The 20,269-nt window shown below is 36.7% G+C and overlaps 1 protein-coding gene and 1 pseudogene across 5 annotated transcripts in view; one reads left to right on the forward strand and one right to left on the reverse strand.

Annotated features, from left to right (window-relative positions):
- Positions 1–20,269, forward strand: part of GREB1L (GREB1 like retinoic acid receptor coactivator) — a 264,390-nt gene that overhangs the window by 99,531 nt on the left and 144,590 nt on the right. For 4 of the 5 annotated variants that reach the window (XM_041754040.1, XM_041754343.1, XM_041754118.1 and 1 more), the window contains exon 3: positions 19,402–19,509. The exons of the other annotated variant lie outside the window; for it this stretch is intronic. The gene's annotated coding sequence lies outside the window, so the exon portion shown is untranslated. The remainder of the gene's footprint in view (positions 1–19,401; positions 19,510–20,269) is intronic. 5 annotated transcript variants of the gene reach the window in all.
- Positions 5,197–5,962, reverse strand: LOC121487403 (annotated as a pseudogene).

Here is a 20,269-nt window from a genome sequence, read left to right on the forward strand (position 1 = left end):
CCATCCCCTCAACCCCCTCCATTCTGGCAACCACTAGTTTGTTCTATGAGTCTGTTTCTGGTTTCTGTTTGTTTGTTCATTTGTTTTGTTCTTTATATTCCATAAATAATTTAAGTCATATGGTATTTGTGTCTCTGATTTATTTCACTTGGCATCCATGTTTTAATTGTGCTTTATAAGGCGGTGTTCTCAAGTATGGTTTAAAGGTTTTCCAGGGGTCATGGAATTTTTGGATATTATTTTATTTTTATTTGTTTTTTTTGCTGCTGGTCACTTTTTTTTTCTTTGAATCTTTGGATTTTACAACAAGAAGGGACATCTTCAATCATCAGGTCCAGTTTTTTTAGTTTTACCAACACAGATTCAGCAGACCCAGAAATACTTAGTAGATCATCTGTGGTCAAAAAGTCTAGAGAGCTATTGGTAAGGTCCAAACTCCAAAGTCAAAATGTTAAAATACCTGGTGGAGGTGTCCTAACTACCTCTTAATGAAAAACAGAGAATGAAAGGTTGAGAGTAGAGGATTGTTCATTCCAAGTCTGGAAAACTTAAAAATCACTGCTTGATGGAATTACATAGTTGGTTAGTTTACACATTGCAGCAGCTTTCAGATTGAAGTCAATCTGATCCCACAAATGTTTAATGAAATACTGTGTATAAGGCATTGAACTGCAGTGATGTTCCTACAAAACTGCAAAATCACAGTCGCTGCCCTCAGACACTCTGCAGTCTAACCTGGAGATAAAAATAAGTACATAATAGAAAATAAAAATGATTATATATATTAAAAAAAAAAAAACCACCACACAGGTTTTCAAAAGACAAAGAACTTTGGAATTTTCAAAGTCTCAAAGAACTTTGAGGATTTCAAAGTCCAAAGGGGAGGTGAACTTAAATAGAACCTGATAGGTCAAGTGCTCTTTAGCAGATCAAAGGTAAAATCAGGGCGCTCTGGGAACTCACAGGCAAGGTCTTAAGTCTGAGTGGGAGAAAAGAAAGGAACTTGTAAAATGATAAAATTTTTTGCAAGTTTTCCTATTCTTGAGTTCGTTATTGCTGCTAGAGAAAACCCCTCAACCACACAGATCGATTTCAACTATAAATTCATTCTCTCTAACCCTAAATACAACTTAATTATATCTTTGAGTTGAGTGCCCTTGGTGAGTTCCTCTCTTTTTTTCCTCTATCAATTGTTCTATTTCACTCTCTTTAAGCATTTACCCAACTGCCCTTTTCTTAACAGGTTGCTCCTCTTATTTCTAGGAGCTCCTGAAGAGTCCCAGTAATTGCCTTAATTTGACTGACTTCTAAGTACTAGTGATGCCAAGTGCTTTATCTCCAGCCCTGCTTCCCCCTAACCTTCAAATTTGTCTATCACATTGCTGCTAGACATCTCCACTTGGATATTTCATAGCCATCTCAAAATCAATATATCTAAGACCTGAGTGTATCACCTCCCATTCAAAACCTCATCTTCCCAAAACAAACAAACAAAAACAAAAAACAAAACTTCATCTTCCTCCAAGTACCCTCAATTAGATGAGGTAACACCATTCTCCCCAATTTGCACTTTAGAAGCATGAAGGTGCAGAAAGCATGTCCAGCTAGGAGGCTGCAATCATCCAAACCACTGAATTCCTTGTTATAGTATTACATGGTCTGTAATTGCACGAGAGAGAACATAGTCAAGTAATTAAAAATATGGCTTTAGGGACACCTGTCCGGCTCAGTTCATAAAGCATGCAACTCTTGATCTTGGGGTCATGAGTTCGAGTCCACATTTGGTGTAGAGCAAAGCCAAACCAAACCAAACCATGGCTTTAAAGTAAGGTGGATCTGTGTATGATTCCTGGCACCACCTTATTAGCTGGCCATGTGATCTTAAGCAAATTATTAAACTTTCTTAGACTGGGTGACCTCATCTGTAAGATGGAGACATAGTAATACTTACATCAAATGATATTTGGAGGGTTAAATGAGATATCACAAATGAAACTTTCAGCAATGAGATTCCTAAGATCTAGGAGAACGAAGACCATTTCTGTCTTGTTCACCACTGTATCTGCAGGACCCAGCACAAAGAAGGCACTCAATAAATATTTACTGAATGAGTATGTAAGGTAGTGCATGCCTGATTTGAGGTACTAACAGTGGGGATGGAGAAAAGCAATGCAAGATAGAGACCGAAGCTTCACCCTAAATCATTTGCCCATGCTACTGGTCACTAATTCCTACTGATTTAATTCCTAAGTATTTCTCAGTTCTTTCCATCCAGTGTGATCCTACTATAACTGAACCCACACAGGCATCATGATCTCTCACCAGGACTATAGTAGACGTTTCTAAGCACGCTCCCTACATCCTGTTCTGCCTCATGAGCCCCTTCCAGATTACCACAGAATAATCTATTTGAAGCTGAAATGGGAACATGTAATTTCTTTAACATCCTTTCATACTTTTTATCCATAGGATCCAGTCTCAACTCCTCACACCTGGGTCTACATTTTCATCTTCCTTTCCTACCACTCTCTCACTTTTGATAGTCTAGCAATTGCAGACTGATCTTGTCTTCAGAACATACTGTGCTATTTCATGTCTTAATGCTTTTGAGAGGGACTTGCTTATTCTTTCAACACTCTTCTCTCCAGTTTCAGGATTACATTTGTCTGCAAATGACAAGAAACACTAAACACCAAGTCAGAAGTTTATTTCTTTGCCACAGAAAGTTTGGGAGTAATTGTCTGCAGCTGGTAAGGCATTTCTGCTGTCATCAGGGACCCAGGCTCCTGCCCTGTAGTTCTGCCATTGATGTGTGTCTTCCATCTGTTCCTTTCTTTTTCTACCTTTCTAGGGCCTTATTCCAGTAATCATCTCCTTTCTTCAGTATCTCTACCTCTCACTTTCTTTGGAAGGAAGAAACTCATCCTGTAAGCGTCCCTTGTTCTATTGTCTCTTTCCTGCCATTCTACCTTTCCAACAGCTACTTCTTGATTTCTGTCCTAGTTCACCACTCTTCTTGAAGGACTAATTGCTACATGGCACATTTTCATTCTTGGTCCTATTTGACGTCCCCTACCTGTTGAAACTGTTGACTACCTCCCATTTCTCCAAAATCTCTTGTCCCTTGGCCTTCACAACCTTATAGTTTCCTGGTTTCCTTCCTAATTCTCCTACTGCTTCTTCATCTGCAAAGAGGTTTTCCTCTTCCTTTGCTTGACTCTCAGATGAGAGTGTTTCTCAGACGTCCCCCCTTGACTCTTACTCTATATACCTTCTCTGTGATGGCAGTCCCTAGGTAATCTCACCAGTACCAATACCAGTTATCTGTGTGACAGCTGTCTGTTTCTAGGGTTTGTTTGTTGAGTTCCCACTCTGGACCTTGGGTCCTGAATTTCTAACTGCCTACCTAAAGGGCTCCTCTTCTATGTTCCTTCCATCCCTGATTGTGTACAGTTTTAATCAACTCCTCCTAGACTTCAGAAACCTTTTATCTGGTCTCTAATCCAACTTTCACATTACTGTCAGAATTATCTTCTATTTTTAAAGAATCAAATTATGGTAATATTTTGAAAGCTTCCATTGGCTTTGCCCTGCTTCTGGGATAAAATTCAAATTCCTGATTTGGCATATAAGGTCCTTTACAGACCGTCCCCAACCAACTTTTTTTTTTTAAGTTTTTGTCTTTTTTTTAAGATTTTATTTATTTATTCATGAGAGAGAGAAAGAGAGAGAGAGAGAAAGGCAGAGACATAGGCAAAAGGAGAAGCAGGCTCCCCTCAGGGAGCCCAATGTGGGGCTCGATCCCTGAACTTAAGGATCACTCCCTGAGCCAAAAGTAGAGCTTAACCACTGAGCCATCCACATGTCCCCTCAACCTACTTTTTATTTGTTTGTTATTTATTACTTATACAAAAAAATGTTAAAAAGAAACAAATTTATTCTCAGCACCTTGGGTAGCTCAGTCAGTTAAGCATGCAACTTTTTATCTCAGCTCAGGTCTTGATCTCAGCTCAGGTCTTGATCTCAGCTCAGGTCTTAATCTCAGGATTGTGCATTCAAGCCCCTTGTTGGGTTCCATGTTGGGTGTGGAGCCTACTTAAAAAAATTTTTTTAAATTATTCTCAGTTCTCCAATGGCTTTCATCCCTCCCTCTTGCCCACACAACTCCTGACTCGTTTCCTTAGGGCCAGTTCAAAACTGAACCTGTTCACTGCCGTTTTCATGAAAGAGAGCCAGTGCCAGGGATGTGGGGGAAGAAGGTGAGAATAAGGTGACAGTACTGTCCAGGTTCCACCCAGAAGTGGACTGGGTGGAGATGCACAGGATTCAGACAAAAGGACTGGTAGCCTCACAATAATGTAGTGTAACTAAAGTAGGCTGGAGAGGACATGGCATAAGCCTGTGAGGCTTTAAAGGGCATCTCCTGGGCTCTTTCAAATCCAGAAAAACCAACACCAGGAGAAGAATGGGGAGGACCAAGGAAGCAGTCTTATGGAAAGTTTCACAATTCTTCCATATTGGGAGTTGCAGAAAATCTAGAGGGCACCATTTTTGACAGAAAAACTTTACTGTTGGGAAATCACAAAAGTGCTACAGATGCTGCGAAAAGCCACAAGGGAACGCACAGTTTCACAAAACACAGTGATCACAGACCAGAGCAGAGGGGATCATGCTACTGACACAGAAACTACAAAATCCAAAAGCAGGAAGAGTGGCCTTTCAGGGAGTAGCTCTGTATCAGTCATCCACACTTACCCCAGGTCAGATAATCTGGTGAGTTTCACAGAGTAGCCGGCAACATGGGAGTGGAGAGGGGGCACATGTCACATAAAAAGGACTTAAAATGAGCAGCTAGAAGAAAAAAATGGTAGAAAATTGCTCCATGGCGTTCAGGAATCAAGGGCAGTGCTGGGGGCTAAGTGGACATATGCACAAGAAAGAGCATGGAATAAGTTTTCTGTTTAGTAGTCAGTTGGTGAGGGGAAATAAGATCCAGGAGGCAGGTGACAGGAAAAATGTTTGGGTCCTGTAGGCAAGTCACTGGAAGCTGGATCAAAAAAGGAGTGCACACTACAGACCAGTGATGAAACACAACTCTGGGCCCCAAATGCGGGGGGTGACTCATGGGGGTGGGTATCATTGATAAGAGTGGTGAGTGGAATAGCTATCACAGGGCCGCAGGGAAATATATAGCCATTAGGTCACAGAGGGCTCCTTCCAGCCTGGATGGTAGAAGGCACAGAGGTCCTCCTATTGACAGTGGCCCTTTCTGGCAAAGTGTCAGCAGAGAGGGTGGTCAGATCTATCTTCCATAACCTGGGATCTATTCTCTGGTTGGGCAGATATTCTTGATAAAAAACCAACTTTTGACATTTCAAGGATTTTCTTTGCTCTTTGGGAAAGCCTCCTCTAGAAGGACCTTTTTGTCCTGATCCAGGAAAAGGAGATTCAGCATTGGCCCCCATCCACCATGATCAGTGGGCCATACGTGTTGCTTCGGCCTCCCCAGAGTAAGCCTCTGCCCTAGGAAAGAGATAGGAGACTCAGTTGTGGTAGAATCATTGGCCCCCTTGATACTGGAGGACCTCTGTAAAGAGAGTATCCATTCTTTTTTGTCTGGCTCCTTTTGTTCAACATCATGTTTATGAGATTCATCTAGGTTGCCTGTAGTAGGAGTTTGTTCCTTGCAGCATAGTATCCATTGCATGCACACACAACAACTTATTTATCCATTCACCCAATGGTGGACGTGCAGGTGAATTCCAGTTTGGGGCTGACTTGGGGTCACCAGGCTTCCCATGGGCCATGGGAGGAAGACCCAGAGGGCTGCGTAGTCTGATGAGATCCCATTTTCCTCATCTCCAGTCTCTTCCTGCTCTGGCAGTTGTGGCTGCTGCCGTAGTGGCTACTACTTCTGATTTTGCTTCTTTCATTTTGGCATCACGGTTGTGGCAATGGTTGCAGCAGGGTGTGTGGAGGGCAGAATTCTCAATTACTTGCCACTTTAACCCCTCTTCCCCAACAATAAACCTTCAGTATTTAGAAAATGCACTCTGCCTTTGACATTCTGTTCTACTGGCCTGTGAGGTCCTGCCAGTTCTGTTTGATAAATCTTTTCAAGCCATGCAAATGTCATCTCTTTTTTTTTTTTTTATATTTTCTTCATTTCTCTGCACAGAATTGCTACAATCTCTGTACTTTTATGGCACTTTGCTCCTACTTCTAGTGAACGCTTACACATTTACATATCTGTCTTCACCTCTAGATTGAAGTTTCTTTGAGATTGGGAGACTGCCTTTATTTTCCTTCCTAGCACAGTTCATAGTATGTCCTAGGTGAATAAATTAAAATAATGAAATCAGGAAATAGGAATACCTTTTACTGTGATAATTATGAGTTTTGTTTTGAATATACTAACTTTGGACATATTGAGTTGACATTGAGGTTGGGTGGAGAACTGCAAATCAGCAAATTTTTTTTTAATTTTTAAATTTATTCATTTGAGAGAGAGAGGGAGAGAGCAAGCAGGAGAGAGAGGCAGAGGAAGAAGCCGACTCCCCACTCAGCCAAGGAGCCTGATATGGGGTTTGATCATAGGACCCAGAGATCATGACTTGAGCCAAAGGCAGTTGATCAACCATCTGTGGCACCAAGGTACTCCAAGTCAGAAAAGATTTTATGGCCAATGATGTAGATACAGGAGTTGCCAAAAAAAGACAGTAATAAACACTGATTGGGTCCCCTGTTTTTCAACTATGGACTACAGAAAGATAGGACATTTATAGGAAATAGAGAAAGGGGGTTGGAATTTGGGATATGAAGGAGAAAATCCATAGACATCTTTGTTGGGGGGGGAAAAAAGCATAGTTGACACTTTTGCCTGAGGTCCTCTCCCCTCTACCAGATGTATACAGTCCTTCCACTAATTTAAAGTCCAGAATCAAGAAATACAGATGTTCATTCTATTTCTTCTAGGATTAGAAGCTACCAATTCAAAATTTTCATCCCAGACTCCTATGGGCTACTTCAAACCTTGTATATTCTTCGTCTCCACCTCTCCAGTTTTTGTGGTGTGTGTGTGTGTGTAGAATTCTGCACCTTTTGCAAAAGCAAGAGTGGGTTAGGTGGAAATATGTTTTTCCCCTAAAAAACTGAAAAATCCCTTTTTAAATAGAAAAATAACACATATGGAGTTCTATTTATTTAGATTCTTTTCTTTAGTTTATTCTCCTTTGCTTTGTTAGTGTTTGTAGAAAATAAATACTGGCTTATATAGATTATTTTTAAACAGATAAAGAAAGTTCTGTGTTTCCATGCAACTCCTTAACATTTTAAAAATTGATAGATTTAATTGTACAAAAATTAAAACTGTCTGCATGGAAAAATGGCAAATACCAAAAGCCAAGGCAAAAGGCTACTGGGGGGAAATGTGCCCCATATTATACACAAAGGACAAAATTCTTTAATATATAAAGAGCTCCTACAAATCAAGAATAAAAATAACAACTAAATATGAAAACTGATTAAGACTGGAAATTTCAGAGAAAAAGATTCAGGGGCTTTTAAATTCATTTGAAAAACTATTCAATTTCATCCATAAGAGAAATACAGACTAAAACTACATTGAGATATCATTTTTCATCTGTCAAATTAACAAAGATCCAAAAGTAGATAATACTCTACATTGTTGAAGGACTGAGGATCCATAAATTGCTAATGGGAGTATAAATTGGTTCAACCATTAGTTCAACCCTCATTTAATACTAAGTATCAGGGAGTCTTTCCAATCCACCTTTTCTCTGCTTTTGGCAGTTTCCTACTTGATATGGACCTTAGAGAAACTGAGCTGTAATTGAAAATGTTTCACGGGCAGCCCGGGTGGCTCAGTGGTTTAGCGCCGCCTTCAGCCCAGGGTGTGATCCTGGAGACCCAGGATCAAGTCCCATGTCGGGCTCCCTTCATGGAGCCTGTTTCTCCCTCTGCCTGTGTCTCTGCCTCTCTCTCTCTCTCTCTCTCTCTCTTTCTTTCTCTCTCTCTCTCTGTCTCTCATGAATAAATAAATAAAATCTTAAAAGAAAATGTTTCTGATGTATGGAAGAAATGAAGACTGCCTTGTGTATGTTAAAACAAAACCAAACGAGAGCATTTTGGCAATATTTAACAAAATTAAAACTGCATATATCCTTTGACTCAGCAATTTTACATCTAGGAATTTATCCAAGTACTAAATTAGTGTGTATTAATTAGTGCAGGGTTGATTATTATAATATCTTTAGTAATAACAAGGACTGCAAAATAAGTATCCATCATTAAAGAATTAGTTTACAATAATCATGATATAGAGGCACCTGGGTCGTTCAGTCGGTTAAGTGTACAGACTATTTTGGCTCAGGTCATGATCTCAGAGTTGTGAGATCAGGCTCTGAGCTCAGCAGGGAGTCTGCTTGAGATTCTCTCTCTCTATGTCTCCCTCTCTGCCCCTCTCCCCTCTGCACACACACTCTCTCTCAAATAAATATAAATCTTTTAAAAATAATAATAATTATGGTATATATATCCAGGGAATTTTCCAAGGTCATAAAAAATAATGAGGAAGATCTTTATGTAAAAAGAGCTCCAAAATATTTTTATTATCTTATTTTTATTTTTCATCTTAAGCGTACTTTTTAATATCCCTCACTTATTTCCCCCATTCTTCCATCCACCTCCCTTCTGGTAACCATCAATTTGTTCTCTATAGTTAAGAGTCTATTTCTTGGTTTGTCTCTCTCTCTCTTTTTTTTTCCCCTAATCTTTGCTCATTTGTTTTTTAAACTCCACATATGAGTGAGATCATATGGTATTTGTCTTTTTCTGACTGACTTATTTTGCTTAGCATAACTCTGTAAATCCATCTATGTCATTGTAAATGTTAAGATTTCATTATTTTTATCGCTGAATAATATTCCATTGTGTGTGTGTGTGTATTTTTATTTATTCATCTATCATTGGACCCTTGGGCTGCTTCCTTAGTTTGGTTGTTGTAAGTAATTCTGCAGTAAACATAAGGGTTCATATATCCCTTTGAATAAATGTCTTTGCATTTGGGGGGAGTGAGTACCCAGTAGTGTGATTCCTGGGTCATGGAACAGTTCTATTTTTAATTTTTTGAGGAACCTCCGAACTGTCTTCCATGGGGCTACACCCACTTTGCATTTCCATTAACAGTATACAAGTGTTCCTTTTTCTCCAAATCCTCATTAACACTTATTACTTGAGTTTTTTATTTTAGCCATTCTGCCAGGTATGAGGTGATATCTCATTTGATTTGCATTTTCCTGATAATAAGTGATGTTGACCATCTTTTCATGTGTTGGTTGGCCATCTATAGGTCTCCTTTGGAGAAATGTCTGTTCATGTCTTCTGCCCGTTTTTTGATTATTTGTTTTTTGGGTGTTGAGTTGTATACTTTATTTATATATTTTGGATACTAACCTTTATCAGATATATCATTTGCCAGTATCTTCTCCCATTCCATAGTTGCCTTTTAATTTTGTTGATTGCTAATCCATTTTTATGTTGTTACAGCTGATATCAGAGAAGTTACCACCTAGGCTCTCTTCAAAGATTGTTATGGTTTCAGGTCTCACATTTAGGTCCTTAGTGCATTTTGAGTTTATTTTTATGTATGATGAAAGAAAGTAGTCCTGTTCCATTCTTTTACACATAGCTGTCCAGTTATCCCAATAGAATTTGTTGAAAAGACTGTCTTTTTCCCATTGTATATTCATTCTTCCTGTATCGAAGATTAATTGGCCATATAATATGTGTTTATTTCTGGAATTTCTGTTCTATTCTGTTGATCTGTGTGTCTATTTTTATGCCAGTAACATACCATACCATAGTGTTTTAAATACTGTCACTTTGTAATGTAACTTGAAATCTGAAATTCAGTTTTGTTCCTCTTTTTGTAGGTTACTTTTGCAATTTGGGGTCTTTTGTGGTTCCATACAAATTTTAGGATTGTTTGTTCTAGTTCTATGAAAAACACTCTTGGTAGTTTTTTGTTTTTTGTGTTTTGTTTTGTTTTTTTTCTTTTTTAGATTTTATTTATTTATTGATGAGAGAGAGAGAGAGACAAGCACAGACACAGGCAGAAGCAGGCTCTATGCAGGGAGCCCAACATGGGACTCGATCCCGGGTCTCCAGGATCACACCCTGGGCTGAAGGCGACACTTAACCGCTGAGCATCCCGGGGTGTGGCTGTTGGTAGTTTGATAGGGATTGCATTAAATCTGTAGATTACATTGAGTAGTATGGACATTTTAACAATATTTGTTCTTCTAACCCATGAGCATATTTGTCTGTATCATCTTCAGTTTCTTTCATCAGTGTCTTATAAGTATAGATCTTTCACTTCTTTGGTTAAATTTAGTCTTAATATTTTATTATTTTTAGTGCAGTTGTAAATGGGGTTGTTAATTTCTCTTTCTGCAGATTCATTATGAGTGTATAGAACAGATTTCTGTACATTGATTTTGTATCCTATGACCTTACTGAATTTATTTATCAGTACTAGTAGTTTTTTTGTGGAGTCTTTGGAGTTTTCTATATATAGTATCATATCATCTGCAAATAGTGAAAGTTTTACTTCTTCCTTACCAGTGTGGATACCTCTTGTTTCTTTTTGTTGTTTGATTGCTGTGGCTAGGACTTCTAGCACTATGTTGAATAAAAATGGTGAGAGTGGGCATCCTTGTCTTGTTCCTGACCTTAGGAGAAAAGCTCTGGTTTTCCCCGTTGTGTATGATGTTAGCTGTGGGTGTTATATAATAATTTTTATAGATAATAAAGTTGACTTGGACTGTCTCCAGTGAGCTTCTCATTCTTGTGCTAGCCCTACATTTTAAATTATTAAGTTACTCAAACAGTATTTATGAGTACCTGCTATGTAGGAGGGTACCACAAAAGTGCTATAATATTAATAATAGGCAAAAACAAAAACAAAGTCCCTACCTTCATGTAGTTTAGAATTTAATAGGGAAGACCGACATTAATCACACAAATTACATATAGCTCATCCATGAGTTAAATGTTAGGAAGGATATGAATGGGAACTTTTAGCAAGACTAAGGGGATCCGAGAAGCAACGCCTGAAGTCTAAAGGGATGAGGGGATTTAAATTGGCAAAAGTAAAACATAAAGTAGGTGGAATTACAGGCAGAAGAAACATGTTGGTCATTGTTGGTCACTGTTGCTAGAGCACAGCATTTTGGAAGAGAACAGTGCCAGATAAGGCTAGAGAGATGGGCAGAGATATTTACAATATTGATTTTTATTATCAGAGTAATAAAAAACCATGAAGGGCTCTAGTGAAGGATTGACAGATTATATTTGCTCTGTAATGCAGGGAAATGATTGTAGGGTGCCAAAGAGAAGGCAAGGAGAACAATTAGGTAAGTTGGTGCTGGCTCTTCGCAGGAAACCTCAGGTCCCACCCACAGAGTTGTTTGTGTATCCTTACAGAATGGTGACTGCCTTCTCTTAGAGCAAATGATCCAAGAGGTCAAGGCAGAAACTACAGTATCTTTTATAACCTTGGAAATTACATATTGTCATTTGTTTGTGTATTTAGTAATCACACAAGTCAGTGTTGATTCATTGTGAGGGAAAGGATTACCCAGGAGGTAAGATTCATTGAAGCCATCTTGGAAGATAGCTACCACAGACCCAACTCTGTAGAACTCCAACATTTCATTTCTGGGTGGTGTATTGTGGGAGTACAAAGGAAATTGAGAAGCAGCACAGGGAAGGAGGAATACCGGAAAGGTTGTAAGATGAAATCCAGCCAAGGAAAAGGAAATTTCAAGAAATCTACCAAGAGGACATGTTAGAGGAGAACCAAAAAAAGTTCACTGGATTTAGTGACATAGATTTAATGCCCAAAAACTCATTCCTCATAATATAGTTTAACATTTATTTTGACTCACTTCCTCTTATAACCTTTATTAAAGAGACTTTTCTCCTCCCATCTTTTCTTTGATAATCTTCCTTTAACACCCCTTATGGTTTTCATAATGTTCCCCACAAAATTCTACTGATACTTTGAGTGGAGTTGTGTCAAGTTTGTTATTTTGTTTGAGAAACATGTTTTTACAATGATTAGACTGCTCTTTAAAACACCTGGCACATTTCTCTCTGTGTGTAAATATTCATTTAAATCACCTACATAGGGCAGCCGGGTGGCTCAGCGGTTTAGCGCTGCCTTCAGCCCAGGGTGTGATCCTGGAGACCCAGGATCGTGTCCCACGTGGGGCTCCCTGCATGGAGCCTGCTTCTCCCTCTGCCTGTGTCTCTGCCTCTCTCTCTCTCTCAATCTCTCTCTGTGTCTCTAATGAATAAATAAATAAAATCTTTAAATAAATAAATCACCTACATATTGGGGATCCCTGGGTAGTTCAATGGTTTAGCACCTGCCTTCAGCCCAGGGCATGGTCCTGGAGTCCCAGGATTGAGTGTGTCACATTGGGCCCCCTGTGAGGAACCTGCTTCTCCCTCTGCCTATGTCTCTGCCTCTCTCTCTCTGTCTCTCATGAATAAATAAATTCTTTAAAAAAATAAATAAAGATAAATAAAGAAATCACCTACATAAAGTTTGGCAATTTAAAAAATGTTATCACATATCTTCATTAAGTTGAGTCCTGAGTATTATTTTTGTTGTTGCTGCAGTGAATAGGATCTCTTCTCTGCCTCCATTTACCACCACAGTGTTTTCAATCTAGAAATGTATTTACTTTATTCCTCATCTTATGGATAAGGAAAAAGGCCCAGAGAAGATAGGTGACTGGGCTACAGTTACAGACTGGTAGAGTTGGGGACGGCAGATGTTGGACATCCAAATTTTATTGTGCTACATTAATAGGAAATGAAGTTGCTTACTCAGTCAAACCTTATTAAAATTAAGAGTCCCTTAAGTATCATTTTCTTTGTCTTTCTTTTTTCCTATAGTTTTATTAAGTTTTTTTTAATTCCCCTATGGTTAATATACAGTGTTATATTAGTTTGAGGTGTAGAAAATAGTGATTCAACAATTCTACACATTACTCAGTGCTCATTATAATAAGTATCACTTTCTTTGTATCAGGTTTCAAAGTAGTACTATACATTTTATAGCATATCTCTACTTTTTAGAATTGGCAGTTTGAAATAGTGTCATGACTTAAGGAACTGCCTCTCATCTCCATTCAATTCTCCCTGAAGACCTGATTCCTACCAGACAGGAACTATTTTTTCTTTGAGGTCTAAATAGACCTAACAACCTATTGCAGTGAGTAAATATTTAATGAAGATTGAATATTTCCTCTGTGGTGGATCAATTTACTCTTGTTGATTATCTGAGGAAAGCTTTTTTTTTTTAATGTCATGTAGTAGGTTAAGAAATTTGTTTTCCTGGATATTGTTATTAGTTTGTTTTCAGTGATTTAAAAATGCATGTCTCTTAGTTTTTTTCAGTCATCTGTTTTTCCTAGTTTATACATGCAATTTGAATTATTATGTTATCTTAAATACAAATCTGAGATTCATTGACCTGGGATCATGCAATGAAGTCATTTGCTGTGAGAGTTGTTTTTTCTTGTATTTGTGGTACTTGGCGCTCCAAAAATGAAAACTATTTGCTAATAAGGTATAAGGATGTTGATGGTGCATTTTTTAACAGCAGAAATATAATTTTTTTTGCTAAATATCTCTAAAACCATAAATAATTTTTAATTAACAAAAATGTGTTTTTCTTGTGTTTTTAACTATCAGTATATATTTAATTTTTTTAATTTTCTTAACTGATTTTAGGTTTAAAGAAAATATATTTATATTTGCCTGTGCATCTCTAAATATATGAAGATAGTGACATAGCTTCAAAGTTTTCAACTTGTAAAACTAGAATGACTCTAGTGGAATCATTTAGTGCAAGTTGTTAATGTGGCATTCAGATGGAATTTATCAGAATCAATTAGAAAAACTTCTCGTTTAAATGGCAGGAAAAGGTGCATATATATTTCATCCTCTTTCTATGCTAGGAAATATGTGAATGTAATTTTGAAATAGAGAATTCATGCCTAGTGACAAATTATCCTTCATTTTTAAGGAATAACTTCATTGTGTTTCGTATTTGATAACTTCTGAAACCAATATTTCAACTTAAATAATGTTTGGTGTTTATTTTACTAGAGGAGAATTGCATGATGACAGTTATAGTACATATTTGATAACAAGCGTAGAATAAATCAGTTAAGTCATAGTGGTCTGATATCTGTTTTTAAGGTCTTCTTGACCGAGGAGTGTGTGACCTGTGAAATCTCTACTTTTTTGGATTTTGTTAAGATATTTTACAATGCAAGGATTTAAATCTAGATGAACATCCCTGTGGGAAGTTGGCTGATGTGGCCCAAGACATTAAGAGTATCAAGGTATAAATTGGAAAAAGTTTAACAAATTCTGATAACAATTAACATATGTAAGAAGAGAGAAGGTAAAATTAGCAAGTTTGTTTTCTTTCCCAATTTATAAAAAGAGAACCTGAATTTTAACCTGGTATTTTCAAAGCTCTGATTACTCAGCAGCATTCCATTTTGTGAAAGCATTGCCAAGAAAATGTATCCAAATCTTGAATTACAGACTACTCTTGCATCTGATTGGAAGCGGCATAGGAGTTGTTTATAAGGTTGCAGATCCCAAACTGCACAAGTGAAGGTTGAGACTTGGGGGAGGGTTTGACTCAGGGAAGGGAAGCTTCGTAGACGTTACAGCTCTGTCCAGAGGCCAAATGGGAGATAAATCACCGCTGGCCACCTCTCTTATTATTGAAATGGTTCAGCCCTGGGGTTTAACTGAAGGACTTACAGGGTTTTGAAGTGCAAATAGGATGGTGAAGGGTAAACCCTTTTAGGGCTTCATTTTGATGGATTTTTTTCCTGTGTGGATTTCTGGCACTGACTGTGATCTGGAAGGGGCCCTTAAAAAAGAAAAGTTTTGTTTTGTTTTTGATCAATCAGGCAATAAGAACTTTCCACAGGGGTGTATTTTTCCTGCATGCATATCGATCCTATTGTGTTTAAAAGTAGGTCATTTAATTGGGCTTTTTTTTTGGGGGGGGGAGCCTTCTGCAATGGAACTGTCATTTCAAGGTCATGTCTCTCTTTTTGGTATTCATGCCAAAGTTTGAGAGTGTTGAATGATGTACTTTTGGATCAGTGTTTGGGGGGGATTACTTAGGGTAAGGTTGTGTTAACCAAAAACAAAATTATTTGGTTAGAAGTCAAGTCCATATTAGAAGAAGTCCTTTTTATATTGAGGAGCAGTCTATAATTAATCTTTTTTTCCATTAGTTACATAAAATTGTATATATTTATTTGAGTATTTTGTATGCTTTCTGTTTTGCCAGCATTAAAATAAAAAACAAAATTCTGAGATTCTGAAATATTTGTACTACTTTATTTATACAGATACATAGAAGCATTTAGGGAAATAAAGGATACATTAAAAATGTTTAAAAAACAGATACATGAAAAAAAAAAACAGATACATGTATTTTTTTTTACCCCACAAATAATTCAAACACAGGGAATGAAATAAGCTATCTTTTAAATTTTATATATTTTTTGTAAAATGGGAATGGGAGGAGAATCATTAATGACTTCAAAGAAAAATAATTGTAACTAAGGGCTTTTTGTGCAAATTACAAAGGAAAAGTAAAATATTTGTATTAAGGAGATGCTATGGTATGTGCTTATGATTCTTTTTAGAAATAATGGTTGACAGAACTTTTCTTGAGCATTTTGCTCTTTATTTTAGATTTAACAGAGATATTTATATCATTCACCCTGTTTCAAAATGATAATGTATTTAGCTGCAGCAGAGATTGCCCTCTGTGTAGCTTGATACCTATTATAAAAAACAGTTGTTAATCTCTGTAATTGACATTGATCACACAATGTTCTTAAGTGACCTTCAAGTCAGTTTTTGTTTTTCTATTCTTCAAAAATTTCCCTTCACTGTATTTATCTAAATCCAGAATTAAATTAAACTTAAATGTCAGAATTTACATTTACCTATTGCTGCATGAAGATTTTAAATAAGATGCTTTTAAAAACGAAAAACAAAACCCTAGATGGCATCAGGAGAGTCCCCTGTATCTTACCGGCATCCCTGTCATTAGTTTGTTGTTGGGAGATGTTAATATGACCCTTCCTTTGTTAGAAAAGAGATCTGTAGTCCTTCCCAGAATCCTCTTGTTAACTGTCTTTTTTTAACCCAAGTTGGAAGTTGTCTGATGAATGAATGGTGAGCTGTTTTTTTATGAGCTACACATATTGTTGACATTGTGTCACACGTTGCTTTTTAATTTCTAATGTGTTTTTAATTTACAAAACATGCCTATGCCTCTCACAGCAGTAGAACTGAGTCAGCATTTCTTGAGTCCAGATACTGCTTTATGCAAACAGGACAGGTCAAGCTCATGAATGCTCTATCATAAGCCTTAGCTTTACTGATACAAGCACGTGAACAAATTTCACTTTGAATATTGTTGAATAAAAGAAGATACTTGAGAAAGGCTTTTTTCCCAAGAACTTCTCTTGCCCCTTGGCAAGTGAATTGCCCCAATATAAAAGCATTGGGAGGGAAAAGTGAGCTGCAGAGTGAAAAGGCAATCCACAAATAATCATTCTTTTCTGCCTTTGATTGTGTCAGATTTTTTTGTGTGTGTGGCAATTGTTTTCTTTTTCACTTAGAAGAGGTTTATGGTCCAATGTCTGTCAAGTCAGCCCCTGTCTTAAGGTTGCAGTTGTATTTCTCTCTGGAGTTCCTAGAGGTGATGTTATCTTTTGTTCACTCAGCAGTGTGGTGGTTCCTGAGAGCATCTGTCACTTTAGGCATTACAAGATGGATGGGTCTCCAGTGAACTGCTGGTTGAAGCAAATGGTGAAAATAAGAAAAGACAAGGGGTTTCAGGGTCTGCAGAGAGAGAGAGGACAGACAACAAGGAAATACTGTTAGAAATCAAGAGTAAGCTGAGCAATAGAGAAAGAGAGAGCAAAGATGGATCATATGTCATTTTTTAAACATCTTGGAAATCAGAGTCTTTTGTTGGCTACTGTGATCTGAGGGGCACATCTGCATCATGGTAAATGATTCTGTGCTTTGGATTTGCAAAATGTATTTGGACATTAAAAAAACGTCTGGGTAAAGTGTTGGGAAATTGCAATGATATACATTGTTTTATGTGAGAATTTTGCTGTTTGAGAATGTCATCTTTTAAAATGTAATGATTTAAAAATTTTCTAGTCTTTAAATTTTTTCTTTATATTTTCATTTTTTTTTCCTTCCTCCATTTTTTCTTGTATTTGAGCAACTGTAGATATTAAAATGTTAGAAAAGTATTAACCACATAACCAACATCCTTACTGTTTACTTAAGATTTTTTTGACATTTTTGCAGGAGGATTCTGAAAAATCTATGCTCAGGCCATAGGGAGACTGGAGGTGGACTTAAGTTATTTGAAGTAAACTTCCAGTAAATTTAATGGGCTTTTCGGTGAAAGAAAGAGATATATTTGTTATTGATTTGTCAGAACAAGGTGGAAGTTTTGTATTATATTTAGAAATTCATTTTGTTGCCAAAGTCAAAATTTGTAAATTTGGATTGATGCAGAATCGTGCCTCTGTAAGAGAAGGAACAGGAAGGAGCTTGGCCAGGGAGTAGGAAAGGAGAAAGAGAGGTGGGAGGATGTGGTTGAAAAAAATGATTTTGTCAAAGTTTCTGGCATTCGTCTATGAAAAAGACCATAGGTTGAAAGGCAAAGAAATTAAGATGATTAGAAGCTTTAAGCCATACAAATGGTAGAGTCTCTTCCTTCTCTATGGGTGTAAATAATAGATGAAAGAGTAAGAGTGACAACAAAGGATCAGGTCGTTTAAGAGAATGTGTGCAGCCTGAATAGGGGTCTGTGGCCCAGGGCCAAAGGTCTTAGCTTTGAGTGTAATTAGAAGAAAATACAAAAATGTCATTACTAGCAGGTGAAGTGTGCAGCACGTGGCCAAAAATTAGCAATTTTAGACTATGAAGCTATTGGAATTGGATTACTGACCTTTTTTAAAAATCATTAAGGTCCTCGTGGAGTCATATAGTTTCATTGGCAGTAATGTGGTTTGACCTTGTTGACCATATGGGGTAATCTTGGGTTTGGATGTAGGTAGCAAGACTCCTGACTTACAAAAAGATGTCTATTTGTGTGTAGGTGGGTGGGAAATACATGAGTTTGAAAATCTGGGTCTTGCTTTTTAAATTGTTCTTTTGCCTGAAGACATTCTTCTGACAGGTAAGATAAAGATTTTTATTTCAAAATCTAAACTGGTTCTTTTTCTCTCTTTCCTCTCGAGTTGGCAAAAAAGGACAATAAAATGAAAACGATTTATTTTGATAGCATAAGTTAATATCCCTTTAAATATATTTAGTGCTATAAATATGCATATTGAAATTAATATATTCTTAGGAAAATCCCCTTTTGTTTTCCTTTTAGACACAGTAACAAAGGAATAAAAACACTTCTAAGTTACATATAAAAATCAGTGACAAATTTTTATTTCATTTGATGTTTTATGACTATATTTCCTATTTTTCCACCCAATAGTTTATATTGACCATAATCTACTTAAAGGAGAGAATAATACATACACTGTAATTTTCAACCAGTTCTATGTAATTATAATTATTTAGTTTAATTACTCCTAGGAAGAAACTACTCAAAAGGGTAAAAATATAACTATTTTTCTTTGTACAGTCTCTCTTTCTTGGAGATTATTAAAGCATTAGTTTCAAAAAGTAGCAAAATACTTTTAAGCATTATTAGCTATATCTTAAATTTTTGATAGTTCTTGGAGAAGTAAATTTTGGCTAAGCATCAGAGATTATAAAATTCAAATTCCTTAGAATAAGAAAATTGTTTTTCATTATTTTCATTCCTAAAAATAATAATGGTCTGTGGAGCTGTCAGCATATGGTAACACTTGTCAAAACTACAGACTTAACAGATTTATTCAACTAACATTTAGTAGGGTGTAAGTAGAGGGGTATCTTAAGAACAATAAATTATTTTTGAGTATATATAATTAGGAGTGATTATTTTGGGAATATCTGTATTTGCCAGTTATGATGTTTATGGAGTTATGTAAGACTTTGTAATTCATTTCTAATTGTAACTCTTGTAGAATTGTAACTATTTAAATCATTTTCTTCTAGAATATAATGCATTTGGAAACTAATTCACGCCTATATATGTATATCTTTTTATCTTTTATGTTTTATGTTTTTGCAGGTCCAAAAAAGCTTTAAACAAGTAAAATCTTTTATCTTTTTATGTTTTTGCAGGTCCAAAAAAGCTTTAAACAAGTAAAATCTAGACGGCAGGCTCCCTGAAGTGTTGACAGCCCAACTTAATCATGAACGTTATTCAAAAATGTTAATAAATAAACCAAGGTATCGTACAATTATAATATCCCCCCCAATTTTTCAAGATGAGTTTTGTTTTGGGAACTTATATTTAGAATTTAAATAAAGCTACTATACTTGGTTCTTAAACTGATTAAGCAGATATTTCCATGAACTCCTCCTCCATTTCCTCCTCTCTGTTTTCCTCTCCCCTCCCCCACCTCTCCACCAAAAGGGGGGAAAAAAACCTTATTCAGCAATAAGTTTTTGCATATTTAGTATTGCTGAATATTTTTTTCTCCTGTCAACAGCCTTCATGTGATATTTCCTGTATAACTAAATAAAGATAATAAGAATCCAGTTTTTAATTCCCCTTTGTTGACTGTGGTTTTTATCTTTCAAGTTGTCTAATAAGGGAGATCTAGATTATTGACCTCTGCAAAAAAACCCAAACCATATTTATTGACTGTATAAAAATGTTTTATCATATAACACTGAGATGTATGTTTTAAAAGTTTTATTAAAGTTTTTTTTTTCTATTTTTAGGAGGCTTTTAGTTAAGAAAATACTGCCTTTTTTTCTCCCTATGTCAAAGAAAATTAAAAACTTGCTTAGAATGAAGGATGTGGGGATGCTGTTTTAAGGAACTCTCGTTTGTCAGGGCATAGCCCAAGACTGTATCTCTCCTTTCCGATGTTACAACATGTTTGAGTAGCCTGGCATTTCCAAGAGAGGCAGAGATCTTTTTCTTCCTGCTGAATTCTTTTAAGGCCAAAAAGAACAAGAGGGTCATTGCCACTTCAGCAAA

The sequence above is a fragment of the Vulpes lagopus genome, chromosome 1 (assembly GCF_018345385.1).
Source record: "Vulpes lagopus strain Blue_001 chromosome 1, ASM1834538v1, whole genome shotgun sequence".
Classification (NCBI taxonomy): Eukaryota; Metazoa; Chordata; class Mammalia; order Carnivora; family Canidae; genus Vulpes; species Vulpes lagopus.